The sequence below is a fragment of the Vulpes vulpes genome, chromosome 5 (assembly GCF_048418805.1).
Source record: "Vulpes vulpes isolate BD-2025 chromosome 5, VulVul3, whole genome shotgun sequence".
Lineage (NCBI taxonomy): Eukaryota > Metazoa > Chordata > Mammalia > Carnivora > Canidae > Vulpes > Vulpes vulpes.
Genome location: NC_132784.1, coordinates 26,468,614 through 26,483,799, shown reverse-complemented (window position 1 = coordinate 26,483,799; position 15,186 = coordinate 26,468,614). Strand labels below are relative to the sequence as shown.

The 15,186-nt window shown below is 37.3% G+C and overlaps 1 protein-coding gene across 3 annotated transcripts in view; it reads left to right on the top strand.

The window, feature by feature from the left end:
* Nucleotides 1-15,186, top strand: part of ZEB2 (zinc finger E-box binding homeobox 2) — a 134,152-nt gene that overhangs the window by 97,084 nt on the left and 21,882 nt on the right. The gene's annotated exons all lie outside the window — the stretch shown is intronic.

Here is a 15,186-nt window from a genome sequence, read left to right as displayed (position 1 = left end):
ATGTACGTTGACTCACTATGTTTATCTCTCTTTTCCTGGATAAGGCTAATTATTTTTGGTGTTACAAACAATCCTTCACACGGCCAGTACAGATGTTAACCTAGTGCCCCGTATCAGGTTATCTCTCCAAACAAAACAAAACAAAACAAAACAAAACGAAACAAAACAAATTGCATAGCTATTTCCATGCAACTCACCAATGAGAAAAAAGTCACAGTGTTATGAAGTTTTAGAAATGTGAATAATTCAGATGATAGTCCAATCTCCCTTGTGTTGATACACATCATAATAAACTGCTCATGCTGTGCTTCTATTTAGAATGTTCTTATTAATAACTTACAAGGCACTAATTCACTTTGTTGGGTGTAAAATAAGAGAAATAATGAACAATTGTAATTTTTCTTTCATTTGAAAATGTCAGTGTAGGGTACAAAGATGAAACTGCGCAATGTGGGATTAGGGAAAAGGTATAGAATTAGGAAAGATTAATCCTACTTTTCAGGTATAGCTCTGGCAATCACTAGATCGCGACCTTGGGCATGTCAATTATTCTCTTTGGAACTTAGTTTCCCCACCTGAAAAATAATTAAATCACACTAATTGTTTCTTAAGACTATGTCCATGTTTAATAGTCTATGTTGCACCATATAACATAGAAACAAGACAAAATAATTACATGTAAAAGCATAAAAATGAAGAAATAGCATAAATTAGATACTTTCTATAATGTCCCAACTCATCGGATCAGAAATGGCTTCATGTTTTTTTTTTTTTAAGATAAATGTTACATTTCAACTTCAAGCATAAATAAATCATAATTCTTATTAACTTTATTAGGCATTCAGAGTGTCACAAAAGTAATTTATCCCACAACGTGACAATTTGCTAGCGGTTTATACACTTGAAGTCTAAAATGATATTAATAAAATTTATTTCTGTTCAAAAGATTCAAAAATCAATTCTGAATGTGCTTTCATGTGGCTTTAAGGTCTCTTTTTCTGATACTTACTATTGCTTATAGTTGTTCATGTGTAATCAGTCAACAAATAAATAAGCATTCACTGAGAGTCTTCTCTATACACCATTGGTGCACTTGTGGTGGAAGATGGGCCAGGAAATTTAAGACATGGTTATTATTTAGTTTGGGAGATGAGACTAACAAAGAACAATAAGAGAAATATGTGATAAATATGCAACAAATGGTAGGAACCGTAATTATTTCACATCCCCAAAGTGGGAGAGATGCTATGGGGTGAGTATTCAGAAAAAGCTTCATGACAGAGGTGAAACATAAGCTAAGTATATTTTCAATGAGTATAGAGAAGCGAGGAAGAGCTTTCTAGCAGAGGAATGTGTGAGCCAACGAAGGAAATTGTGAAATCTATTCAGAGGATGGTGAGTAAAGGATTCGCCTGAATCAGAGGGTCCTAGGAGGGAATACATGGGAAATGAAGCTGGACATTTAAGTTGAAGCCAGCTGATGGAGGATGTAAAGCACCAGACCAAAGAGTTTGTGTCATGTTATACTACCGTGATTTCTGTGGGGGAAAACCAGACTTTGAGAGACCAACTGGAAGTCATTGTAGTTACTCAGGTGTGAAGTGACAAAAAGCTTGTCCTAGGGTGGTGACAGTGATGAAATTAGCAACATGATTTCTTAACAACCAGTTGAATCTCCAGTAAGCTACTTGAGGACACCAGGGTGATGGAATCAAAATGGCTTCAGGATTACACGTCTGCATGTTCAGAACATGGCAGTACTTGCTATTTCTAGATAACAAGGCGGATCCAATTTTGAGAAGATCTTGAGCTAGCCTTTAGATACGTATTGTCATATAAAAGTTATATATGGATGTGACTATGAGAAGGCCCATTGGAAATGAGGAAATGAAACACAGGAAGTCAGGGCTGGAGACATAGATTTGAGACTGATGCAAATATATTCCGATAGTATTTAACATCATAGGACCATGGCATTAACCATTGAGAGTACATTTATTGAAACAAGTAAAAAGCTGAGGCCAGGGCTCCTGGTGGGTAGGGAGAAAAACCAAACTCATTGAAAGAGAAAAGATTAAGGTAGAAAAAAAATAAACAACTAGAAGGCAAAGAAAGAAAGTTTCAAAAAGTACAGAATGGTCAATTCAATCAAAAGATTCAGATAACTACAGCTGAAAGAATGCTGAACAAATACATTGGGCTTGGTAATTAGGAATTTACCGGTGACCCTCAGTTTATCACTCTGCCCTTTTAGAGAATAAATACATATTTCTTTACAACCGCAAGTTGCTGCTTCTTATCCCCCAGAATCTTTTCAATTGCTAAATACATGGGGAATTGAAAGAAGACACGTCTTCTGGTTGAAATTGCTCATTAATGGACCATCTCTTTGTCTCTCCCCAAGTCCTAAAAGATCCAGCTACCGGCTGACCTTCTCTAGCCATCCCCACTTACAATGATTATCTTCTTCCGGAGAATGCTTATTGAACAAAACACCTAACCTTGCCATAAATTCTGTCGTGTGTTGTTAATTAATGTGCTGTCTTTTCCAAATTAGATTGCAAACTCTGAGAGCATGGATTGTTTCTTAGGCTACTATATTGGCTATAAGAGCGCCCTAATTTTTTTTTTTAACTTTACCCTTCAATCTTATTTTTTAATTTAAAAAAATTTTCTTGTAATTATTTTTTAATGTACAATGTTATATTTAGTATTTTAGGCGTACAATATAGTGATTCAACAATTCTATACAATACTGAGGGCTCATCAAAATAAGTACACTCTTAATCCGCATCACCTATTTCACCCATCCGACCCCACTTCCTCTCTGGTAACTATCAGCTTGCTCTCTATATTTAGGAGTGCTTTAAAATGAATAGGCTCTCAATATATTTTTAATGAATAAATAGGGAATTAATTTAATATCAAATATCATTTTTCTTTTCTAATCAGAGCAGAACCAACAGACTTTGAAATAGATACATTCTAAACAGCTCAGCTTAAGCAAATTTTCTGATAAAAAGTGCTGTTATTAATGGGAATAAGTTGTGAAGGAAAGACAAAGCTAATGTCTCTAATACTCTTCTCTGAATATTCAAACACACAGAATTCGCTCCTAACTAAAAGTAAGGAAAAGACCTCTGAATTTCCTTCTCAGCTCTACGCATCTACTAAATAGCAAAAATTAATTAAATTCATCTAAATGGAGAGAATAGTCTTTAAGAATGTAAAAGTATCTTCTTGGTATATTCTGCTAAGTTTAAAGCTGCAAGAAGCCATGGCAAGAGTTTAGTCAAATAGAATCACAGAATTCTAAAATCAAAAGTTAACCTACAAATCAAGTTCTTAATTGTGTTTTGATAGTTGAGGAAACAGTAGTAAAAAATGCCACATAGCTAACTTGTGGCAGATTTGGAAATAAAATCTGAGTTACCTGACATAACCTTTCCCCTCAGAAGGTTTTTCACCACTCTGAGGAGATGTCCTACTAGAAACTATGGTATCATCTTTGACTCTTACATACTTTATCTAATTAGTCATCAACTACTATCATTTCTACTATCACAAATAGCATATATCACTTTTATTTCTCCCCATCACGTTTTTCACTATCTTGATTTAAATCCTCATCTTTCATTCGAGCTATTATGATACTTTGTTAACCGGACTCATTTCAATCCCTAATTTCTTTAATTCACTCTTCACGCTAACAAAGTTAGTTACAAGTTGTTTTCCTAGCACTTGGGGCAGATGGGTCATTGTAACTCAGTCTCCCACACCACTTCATATCCAACCTTGTATGGTTCTCCACTGCTTTCTGAATGAGTCGGCATTTGAGTTGAGTTGGCATCCTCATGATCTATCTATCTTGTCTTTACTACCCCTTCCTAGTATATACCTCAACTCTGAAAGGCTCATTACTATTTATAGTCCTTTGCCTTTGCTTATGATTTTCCATCAACCTAGATAGCTACTCATTCTTTTTAGTCTGACAGCACCATACACATTCTTAAAAGCCATCTCCACCAGGAAGTCATCTTCCAGTCTCCCACTCAAGATTAACTACTCCTCAAGATTCTTTAAAGATCTTCTTATAGAATTTATGAATTTCCTTTCATATTATACTTAGTTGCCTGCAGGTATGTTTCTCCCTGCTAGATTGTAAGCTACTTGAGGACAGAAATGGTATGGGGTTTTGGTCACTTTATCACTATAGATCCTAGAATGGTCTAGGTCACAAAGAGTTTTTAAAGAGATTTAGGGAGTGAATGACAGACAGACACCACCACTTGGGCTTCCTTTCATATTTCCAGGTTGGCATATTTTGATGCAATTGCCAACCAGACATTTTCATCTCTCATTACTCTAATCTCCCAAATGAGAAAAATTCAATTACATTTGACTGGTCCCCAGCCTTTGTCTTCTCTATTAGTCAGTCCATATTCATCCTTATAACTCTTTTCTCATTTTTTGAATCCCCTTCTTAGAATCTTTAATTGCCTCTTAGTACCCATAGACAAAATTCACATTCTTCGGACCAGTATTAAGTGCCATCCATTTTATACCAACAGTGTTTCATTCTCATCAGACCAAATCCCTTGGTAATACAAAAAAAGGATCGCATGTATGCCAACCTCTGAATCTCTGCCCACACTGTTCCTTGAGACCCTAATATTTCACTCCCTTTCCTCTGCTTATGTAAACTCTACTCACCCTTCTGTTCCTCAGGGCCAGTTCACATTCCATTTCCTTAATGTGGTCATCATAAAACACCTCAAACCACGTCAATCTCTTCCTTCTCTGAAATTCCACAGCCCTCAGGTGGACACTGCTAATTTTAGCATGTTGAAGTGTTCCTCTTTATAATGTTTACACCTATTTTACCTAGTTAATTTTGTGAAGACAAGAGATTTCTTGAGCTGTAAAATGGGTGTAGATTATCATGCTAGGATAGCATAGGATTGTTGAGGTAATTAAATAAGTAATATTTATTAGCCTTAGTAAGGGCCCCAAAAATATTTGCTTGAAGAAAGGACTATTCCTTCTTTGCCTAAAGGACACAGCACAGTAGTGAACTCATATGATAGGTGTTATGACAGGTATAATGAATGAATGAGTGAATGAATAAATGAATGTACAGTTGGTGGAGAAGAAATAGTCTCTGAGAAGGGAAGCCACAATAAAGGAAAACATTCCCTGTGAAGGGGATTAATTCCAGTATCTTCAGAGAGTGAAACCAGGATTTAAGTCCCTGAAATCAACTTGTTAAAGGCAAAGAACCACAGTGTATATCACTATATTTTTTTACAACAAAGTTAGATTAGCAGCAGCACAGCAAAGTTGATTTATAGCATGAGGTATTGCAAATCCTGATTTACATCAACAACTTTCTACATTGCATTTAATATTTCTACATTGGTTTTAATGTTTTAAAAATGAAAGAAATTGTATGCTCTACCACAGAAGACAAAGAATGTCCTTTTATAAAGGACCTTACGTCTTCCATATTTTAATCAGATTCAAATTCAGAATAAAATTATTATGTAGAATTTTTTAACAGGGAGGGGGAAAAAACATTTTCTAAGAAGATTAGAGAAATGGGAAAACTTAGGAGCATTATAAAGCCTACGTGCTAGTAGTAGCAAGGATCTATCATCGGTGCTTGGTGATCATTAGCATTAATGCAGTTCCACGTGCATATCAAGACCCAAATAGGCCCCTGATGTTTTCCTCTTTGAATGTGTGTAAGTTATATTTATTCAGACAACCTAGTACTCTAGTCATAAAAGGCTATTAATAACCACCTGCATCTTTCCTTCCTTTGCTGGGAAAAGAAAAGCACCTTACAACCTTACATCTAGAAACTGGGTCAGGGCAATTTAGGTCTCAGTTCTTAATCTTACAGAACAGAATAAAATTACTGCCCAAGAACTAACTATATTGACTCTAACTATAGTCATTAAACATACTTCCAATCTTTTAAGAATAATATATGAATACTTTTGCACATGGAAGGCAAACGTTGGTTCGGGATGCTTCAGATTAGTCGAGAGTCAGATAAACAACATTTGGATTTTGTCTTTATCAATTACTAGTTCATGAACTTGAGTAAATAAGAATTCATTTCTACATCAGGAAAGTGTAAATAATGATTACCTATGTACAAAGTCCATTGTAGGGATTAAATGGTATATTATTATCACTTTTGAAAGAGAGGGAGAGTGGGGGTGGGGTAGAGGCAGAGGGAGAAGGAGTAAGAGAATCTCTTTTTAAAAATTTAAATGCAATTAATTAACATATAGTGTATTCTTAGTTTCAGAGGTAGAGTTCAGTGATTCATCAGTCTTGTATAATATCCAGTGCTCATAGCATCAATGCTGTCCTCAATGTCCATCACCCAGGTACCTCACCCACCTCCTCCTCCTCAGTTTGTTTCCTATGATTAAGAGTCTCTTATGGTCTGCCTCCTTCTCTGATATCATCTTGTTTTATTTTTTCCTCCCTTCCCCTATGATTCTCTGTTTTGTTTCTTAAATTCCACATATGAGTGAGGTCATATGATAATTGCCTTTCTCTGATTGACTTATTTGGAATCTGATGTGGGGCTCAATCTCACGACCTTGAGATCATGACCTGAGCTGAAATCGAGAGTTGAATGCCTAACTGACTGAGCCATCCAGGCACCCCAATGATATATTATTTTTAAAGTACCTGGTGGGGATCCCTGGTTGGCGCAGCGGTTGGGCGCCTGCCTTTGGCCCAGGGCGCGATCCTGGAGACCCAGGATCGAATCCCACGTCGGGCTCCCGGTACATGGAGCCTGCTTCTCCCTCTGCCTGTGTCTCTGCCTCTCTCTCTCTCTCTGTGACTATCATAAATAAATAAAAAAATAATAATAATAAAGTACCTGGTGTATTGCCTAACATACACTGCTGCTGACCCTGATTTGCTTATCTTGCCAGTTTGTATCTACAGGCAAGCTTTAAACCAATTTTATACATTAAGAAATAAATGGATTCTAAACTGTTTCCTCCCTTTACACTGGTTCCTCATTAACTTCTTTTCTAGAAAACAAAAATGCAGTATTTAACAAATTTGTAATGGGAGGACTAACCAGTCAATTTTGAGAGCCTTTGCCAATTAAATTCTTTTGACGTCTTAGAAAACCAACCAGACAAGCTATAGGACAAAGGTCTTTTCACTGCTCCAACAATGCATTTGAGGTTTAAAATATGAATATTGAGAAGGAATTGCTTATTGCTTACTTTTTTATCTCATTTCATCTCTACCTAGCATCCTTTTTTAAACGTAGAAGAAGATGTAGTGGTAAATACAATGTGTATAATGATGAACTCTGTCAAATACTTTTCCTTGATCACTGACTAGCATCAGGAATCATATGTTGTTTTCCTTTTGTTCTGAATGACAAACAAATCAGCAAATAATAAAACGCTCGTCACTTTACCGAGATACCTACATTTATTCTTTCCTCTCAGATTAGTAGTTGTGTGCAGAATTTGAACTGAGGCTTGAGAAAGAAACTCTAAAGAAATAGAAGATATAGTTCTTGCCCCTAAGGAATGCAAAATCCTGGAGCGCCTGGCTGGCTTAGTCGGGGCTGTATGTTTGAGCACCACCTTGGGTGTAGAGATTACTTAATAATAAAATCTTCAAAAAAATTGTAATGACATGAAGGTAAAATTTACAATAAATTTTAAATTTATTTTAATAAATTATAATTTAAAAATTAATAGCTTAATTAGCTCTTCAGATCAATAGTCACTTAAGGTGACCCTACTAAGTTTAAGACATTTTGTATTTGAAAAATACAAGGAACAGTCACCGTCATTTAGGACTTACCTTCAGTTGGGTAAATAAAAAGATGGTAATAAGAATAAGGTGAATAAGAAATGTGTGTAAAATGTTTAGCACAATGTTAGACATAATAAATGTTCAGTTGTTGCTAGCCATCACCATCATTATTATTAATATTATAACAATATATGGATGAAGATGTTTTATTTGAAATACAACAAGCTCTGTTGGTTCAAGTGGAAGGTGTTTGATATTGCAGAGGGCTCTTGACAGTGTAGAGTGAAATATTGGAGACATGAGGTAGAACAGTACCTTAAGAGACTGCAAATTTCAGAGACGATTTTCTTTAGGAAAAAGGCTTGTTAAATATGGCTCTATGCAAAAGTAAGGCATAGAGAAAGATGAAAATGTACAAGGAGACTGGGTAAAAGATGGAATAAGTTATCAGAAGTTGTGAGGAAGTAGCTTTAGAGAGTAGCCTTGGCTGCGTGCAGAGGGCACATCTTTCTTAGAATAAGATCAAAAGAAAAAGGAGGAACGATTATAGAGATTTGGGGTGAATTTAAGGTAGTTCAGGGAATTCGTGTCATATGTGTTGCCCTCTTTGAAGTGAGTAGGAAAGGAGATGATCGGTTGACAGAAAGGAAAGGGAGTAGGGTTGGAATCTTGAAGAATGGAAACCTAGAGTAATTCCCATGGACAATATGTGGAGATTCAGTTACCATCACAAAAGAATATCAGATTTGGATAACGTAGACTAAACAAGTGTTACAAGTATTTACATTTCTTTAGCCATCTTTGATACTCCAGGAGCAAAGAAACTGGGCTGGATTTTCGTTTGGCTAGGTGAGAATGACACAAAAATAAGGGACAAGGACGGAAAAGACTTCAAAGCTCTGAAGTGAGCTGAGGCAGGTAAAACCAGAGCAGGTGAAATGGCCGGGAAGGGCCGGGTTATCGCAGTGAAGCACCTGCCTCAATGGGATGAAGACCTGAATGGTGGGGAAGGGCCGGGTTATCGCAACGAAGCACCTGCCTCAGTGGGATGAAGACCTGAATGGTGGGAAAGGGCAGAAGGTTGAAACAGAGAGTGGAAGTTTCAAGCTCTAGTTTGCAGAGCTGGACTCATGCCCGGTTCAGCTGAGTACCCAAGTGTGGCTGTCCCTGTTGCTAGAGAGACTCAAAGCCCCGGAAGCCAGGATCCTGCCTGGACTCTCTGTTGAGCCATGAAGTTTCCCAGAATTATAGCATTGGCAGCCTGGGGTAAACACAACCATGGGATAAGTGTCATCTTACTTGAGCTCTGCAAGTAGTGTCCGAAAACATGGTGGCAAAAACCGATGACCGAGGCTTCAAAGAATGGCAGGTACAAAATGGACGGTGTTTGAAGGTAGAGATTAGGTTTGCTTTTCTCCAAAGTCCCTCTCAGTGGGCGCGGTGTTCATACCAGCTTGGTGGTTGACAAACAGGTTGTTTTGTTGAATTGATGAATAAATGAGCAAACAAATAAAAGCTGAGCAAATTAATAACTTAGGAACATTGGTTTGAAACAGTTGTGTGAATTGAGGAGTATGTGGACCTCTTTGCTCTGTGAGCTTAGACAGATGAAAGCAGGAGTGGCTGTGCTGGAAAGGCCTGTGAGGGATGGAGTATTATGACAGGGTGACACAGTTTCATCTAATCTGAAGAAGTGGAACGCATGTAGGAGGATATCATTAAGCATGTGGGGGGATAAACAAGTAATATGTGGAATGGGAAAGCAAAATGAACCATGAATAAAGGGTGGTGTGTTTTTTTTTTTTTTTGATCTCTAGTTCCATGTTAAGTTTGAGACATTTTTTCCTTACTAGCACCATCATAGTTAATAAAAATTCACCTTTGCAAAGTTGTTTCATAAAGTTATTCCATACTGAGTGCCCTTAGAAACACGGCTAAGTAAGAAATATCTAAAAGAGGAAAACACAACCCTTAATTATTACATGGAAATTATAAAAAGCATCTCGAGTAGAGAATTTGAAGGACTTTTATGTTCTCACTTTACCCTGATAGGCTTGGATGTGGATCACACAGTGAAAAAAAAGAAGAGCAGGAACATGAAAGGAAAAACTGAGAAAAAAAAAAAAGCTTAAAATTCCATATTTTATTTATACTGAAGTGAGCATTTACCATGGCTTTCCTCATCCTAACTTATGGTGTTATAATGTTGTTTAGAACTATTTATAATGTCAGCAATCTTGTCAGCATCTAGGACCTATTCAAATCATGTCAAATCAGGCATAATGAAAAACTGAAAAGATGGGGTTCTCTCTCTTTCTCTCTCTCTCTCTCATATTGAGTCACTATGATACAGTGGAAAGAGTAGTGGGTTAAGAGTCAGGATATATGAATTCTCTGTCGAGCTTTTCCAGAAATTATTTGTCTAACTTTGTATGAATCATAAACCTCAGTGTACCTTCATTGTATCATCTGTTAAATGAGGACATTAGAGTAGAAATGTTGAACTCCACCCCACCCTACCCTTGCTTCTAATGAATTTTTACTGGGAAGCCTGAACAAAGACAACAAAGCACCGGCTGAGCTAGTTGGCACGGGAGGGGGAGGTCGTGCCTCATGGTATTATACCCAGGGCCCTGTGTTTGTCAGAGCTTTGACTTTGGTTTAATGTTCTGCTGTTGTCATTTTGCACCGGGCCCGCTGGGCCCCACTGTAGCCCATCCTGCTTATAGCTCACAGAATGCATTAGGATATAGCAGCGTAGAAGCGAGATTGGGAGAGCATGGGATCAGGGATTTACCACCTGAAGTACCACAGAGAAATGCCAAGCATGTCCAGGTTTACCAGATTCTTCTGAGGTGTCTCCAGAGCAGTTAGAAGCCTCTAGATCAAGATTGAAAATCTTGCCTGAGCAGGAAACACCATGGTTTGAGGTATAACTCCCTTAAATTGATGATATTAATGATAAGGTTAGGAGGCTAGCAAGTGGTTTGGCCTCTTTAAATACAGAATCAGTGTATCACATCATTAGCATAGAAGAAAGTGGGGAAAAGAGTAAAACTGTTTCTGTACCATTATTATCCTCTTGGTTTAATACCTTCCAATTCCTCTTACTATGCTTACATGGAATTTAAATTTAAATTTTTTATTATTTGTATTATTTTTAAAATCTTGTTTTAATTATTTATTTAAGTAATCTCTACTCTGAACGCAGGGCTTGAACTCACGACCCTGAGATCAAGAGTCACATGCTCCACTGAACGAGCCAGCCAGGCGCCCTTAAAGTAATTTTTTTTAATTAGCTAGGATTCCTATATGGGTAACAGAAGCCACACAAGTTTGATCGTAAGAGTTGATCTCAGCAAGAGTTGAGTGGATATATAGTGTTAATCAATTGTGCAAGATCAGTTTATCAGATAATTGAGTACCTAAGTACTCAACAGGGAGAGAATCATACTGTTATAAAGCATGCCGTTTTCTTCTTGTTTATACTGTCACTTTCTTATATGTTGGAAGAGTTTTGTCATCCAGTCAGATAGGTCATGTAAGTCATCATTTAAAAATTTCTAGTTAACTCCATACAATAAGCTTATTAAAAAAAAAAAAAAAAAGCTAGGGAAAGAGGTTTTGAAGAGAGGAAAGCGGCGAGCACTTGGCAGGTGAGACAGGAGGGTCATTTGCAGACTATAATCAGTGTATACCAAGAAGAGCCTATCACTTCCTGGCTAATGAAGGCTGCAGTTTTATTAGCTTTGCTTGCGATTAGGGGCAGCTATCTCCACTTCACAGCGAGGGTTCCCATAAGAAATAACTGATATCCCAAGCTTCTTGAGTGTCTCCTTCATTCATTCAACAAATGTGTAATAAGCACTGTTTTCCTTGTGATGTTGTCCGTGGTTTCTAGTCGCCTTCAAAATCTTAACCTGTGTATATGTTTCCTCCATCAGAAAGCTGTGTTTCTTTGAGTTTTTAAATGGAAAGAATATATATGAAACTCGTTAGGCCTAGCCAGTGAATAAGAGTAGATGGGTTAGGGCAATTAATTAATTGAAAGCATGGAAATTATGAAATTTCAGGAATACCCCAGGAAACATATACTAGCTCATTTTACAGATGAAGATACTGAGATTAAAAATCCTAAGTAGGGATCCCTGGGTGGCTCAGCAGTTTAGCACCTGCCTTCGGCCCAGGGCATGATCCTGGAGTCCCGGGATCGAGTCCCGCGTCGGGTTCCCGGCATGGAGCCTACTTCTCCCTCTGCCTGTGTCTCTACCCCTCTCTCTCTCTCTATGTCTATCATGAATAAATAAGTAAAATCTTTTTTAAAAAATCATAAGTAGCTGAGCCAAAATGGGTTGCCCAATGAACCTGGTCTGCTCATTCAATTATTGAGCATTAGCCGTGTGCCGGGCACTGTACTAGGCTGATATAAAACACAGTCAGCTCACAGATATGTCAAGGAACAGTTAGACTGTGATGTGCTGACTTCAGTGATTGAGATATGCAGGTGGATACGTGCAGAAGGAGGTTACGAGCTCAGGCTGAGAGAGTTAGGAAGGCCACATGATACGGGACCGATTCTGAGCTGCTTCCCAAAATCGTATCGCTGAATACCTTATTTAGCCAGGTGTTGCGAACAGCTGAATTCCCAGGGCATTGGTTCTTAAACTGGGTGTGCATCGAACCCCCTGAAGGGCTTGTCAAAGCACAGACTGCAGATTCCATTTTTGAACAAGTTCCCAGGTAATACTGATGCTGCTGGCCAGGAGCCCACGTTTTGAAAACTACTGTCCTAGAGTATCCTCAGGTGTTACGTGTCTCTGCAAAGAGCATACAAGAAGAGCACTGACTTGCTGGGCAAAACACCTTACTTTATAAACCCGTCGTCTAAAGTATAAGGACACAGTCTAAGAATCTTTTCAGTAGGATACCAATTTCAAAATTTTAGATTACACAGTAATGTGAAAAATAAATACGTATGAACTTACTTGGGATTCTTCTTTTAAAGACGTGGATTCTGTGTCTGTACATAGCAATCAAAACTGTCTAAGGGTTAGTGATGTCTAAATTTTGATAGTCACAGTCCCTCAATGTAGAACCTCACTTTAAAATTAGACTGTGTCCCTGACTGGGCTGCTTCCTGCTGTTTGGGGAGATATTTGATCCTGCAGAGTACTACCGATTCCCACCCCCCTGTTCTTTCTGCCACTCTCTTTCCTAAAGTTCTTACACGTTGGGGGCTCTCTTTAGCATCTGAGCACGTGTTCCCTGAAGAAAGCCATGTTAGAGCAGGCGTGGAGAGACCCACCCAGATGCTGTGCTCGTTCCCAAGAAGAAAAGACAACTTTGTCACTCTGGAAGAGCCCTCCGTGGCTTTGCACACACCTCTGTAGCAGTCGGAGGCTCTGCTGGGCTGGCTGCGTAGCCGTGTAATGAGAAAAAGATTGTCCTCTTCCCTTAGTGTTGTTTTTAGATATCTGGTGCCAATATGTGTTTTGGAAGCCTTCTACGGAAAGGCACACATGCATTTTTAATGATAAAATGCTTATATTCATTAATTAGTCAACTTTAAACAAAGTAGCCATGAGAATTTATATACCTCAACAAATGCTGAGTATAGGCTTCTTTATTTTTTTTTATTTGAATTCAATCAGCCAAAATATAGTACATCATTAGTTTCAGATGTAGAGTTCAATAATTCATCAGTTGCATATAACACCCAGTGCTCATCACATCACGTGCCCAGCACCCAATTACCCGATCCCTCCTCCCACCTCCCCTCCAGCGACCCTCAGTTTGTTTTCTATAGTTCAGAGTCTCTCACAGTTTGTCTCCCTCTCTGATAACTCCCCGTTCAGTTTTCCCTCCCGTCCCCTATATGGGCTTTTTAAAAATTCAATACAGAGACTACATTGAAATTAATTTTCTATGTTTTCTTATCATCTACAATGTCCATAAAAAGACTATTTTTCTGACAGATGATGAATATAGTTACCTCTATTTGTGATTACTTCTTCAGGTCCCTTTGCCTTGACAAATGAAGTGATCAAAAATCAGATTATATGATAAATGCATAATTTCTACATTATACTGAGAAGTATCTATATATCTGTATCTATATATTCCTTGTTATACATTTATATATTTATATGTCTGTAAATTGCAGAACCGCAACCATTTCATATACATGTCTCTCAATATGAGAATCACAGAAGCAGAAAAATAATTATCAATCAACACCATTGTGTCTTCATCCCAAAGCACATTCTCTGGCAATAGTAGGTCCTCAATAAATAGTTATTAAGCGATGGGGGTGGATAAATGATTGAACTCGGTTTTTTACATGTATTTACTTCAGCTTTTATAGACCCTCCAAGAGATTTTCTTTTCTGTAAGTTATTTATTAATTTTATGTTCATTAAAATGACTCTGCATAATATTCAAACATATTTCTTCAATTCTTTAATGAAAATTGAAAACACACTGGGTACAAGATCAGTTAGAATAGAATACCTGCTTTCCTACATGAACACATGCTCCTTATAAATAAAGAAAATAAATGGCAAGGGGATGGAAGTAAATAGAAAAAAAACAAACAGAAAAAGAGAAGAAATAAGTATCAAGGTCTCATTATGACTTAACTATTTGTAGATGCTAAGCAAAACTCACTTTTAAGGATCTTTGAGAAAGTGTCCTAAAAACTCCATGGGAGGTGACTGATTTGAAGACCAATATATCTCTCTTATTTAAAGCTCTATTAACATTGCTTGTTTTTTGAGCAATAACTTTAAAAGTCAATCCATATTGATATTTATCATTATTTAAAAATATCAATATCTAAGATAGACATAAAAGTATTTATGAAAGTATCATTAATAAGCAACATTAGTAAGAGGGAACAACATATTGACAGGAAACGTGAGGCTTTTCTAACTTGAAGCAACCTAGAAATTTATCCTAATGATATTAAAGTACACATGGTGATGAAAAAACATTTTTAATTAATGAAATTTTCAGTTTTGGATACAGAAAAGTTTACCTGACCTTAGAGAAGGTTGAGACATTTCTAAGGCACCAGGGTAAATTTTAGGACTAACTGCAAAATCTCTGGTGAAGATATAGGAACACATTACTTTGAGGTTTCTTGTGAACTTTTGTTATGGTTTGATCATGAGTATCACACAAATATCCTTTGTCAGTGTGTTTTGGCAGTTCTAACAAGGAGACCAAGGAGTGAAGAGAATTACAGATTTAAAAAAAAAAAAAAAAAAAAGGAAAATGAGGTTGATTTTACACCAGAAAAATGCAGTGGGGAATTCTGTAACTTTCTAGTGAATTTTCTACCTCATTTCTGGGTCCACGATGCAGTGTTGCGAA